Source organism: Etheostoma spectabile, chromosome 9 (assembly GCF_008692095.1).
Source record: "Etheostoma spectabile isolate EspeVRDwgs_2016 chromosome 9, UIUC_Espe_1.0, whole genome shotgun sequence".
NCBI classification, from domain to species: Eukaryota; Metazoa; Chordata; class Actinopteri; order Perciformes; family Percidae; genus Etheostoma; species Etheostoma spectabile.
The window spans coordinates 19,331,761-19,331,993 of NC_045741.1; the positions used below are offsets into that span (position 1 = coordinate 19,331,761).

The following is a 233-nucleotide window of genomic DNA, read 5'->3' on the forward strand; positions in this document are numbered from 1 at the left end:
GGGTATCCTGCTCTGCCTTGGAGAAAATGAAAGCTCATATGGGCCAATCTGGAATATTGCCCCTTATGCCAAGTTCCCTCCCCTCTCCCTACTTTGCCCACCCAGAAAATTTGGCCCACCCATGCTCATGATTGCTCATTGTGGTACTGGCTCTAGTGGCTGTAATTCTGCCCCAAGGCTAAATTTTGGGAAAGAGACTATGGTATGATATGGTATTAGGGGACCACTAAGGT

General features: G+C 48.1%; 1 protein-coding gene across 3 annotated transcripts in view; it reads right to left on the reverse strand.

The window, feature by feature from the left end:
* The window catches only part of negr1 (neuronal growth regulator 1), a 170,538-nt gene that overhangs the window by 34,003 nt on the left and 136,302 nt on the right, over positions 1-233 (reverse strand). The window lies entirely within an intron of this gene.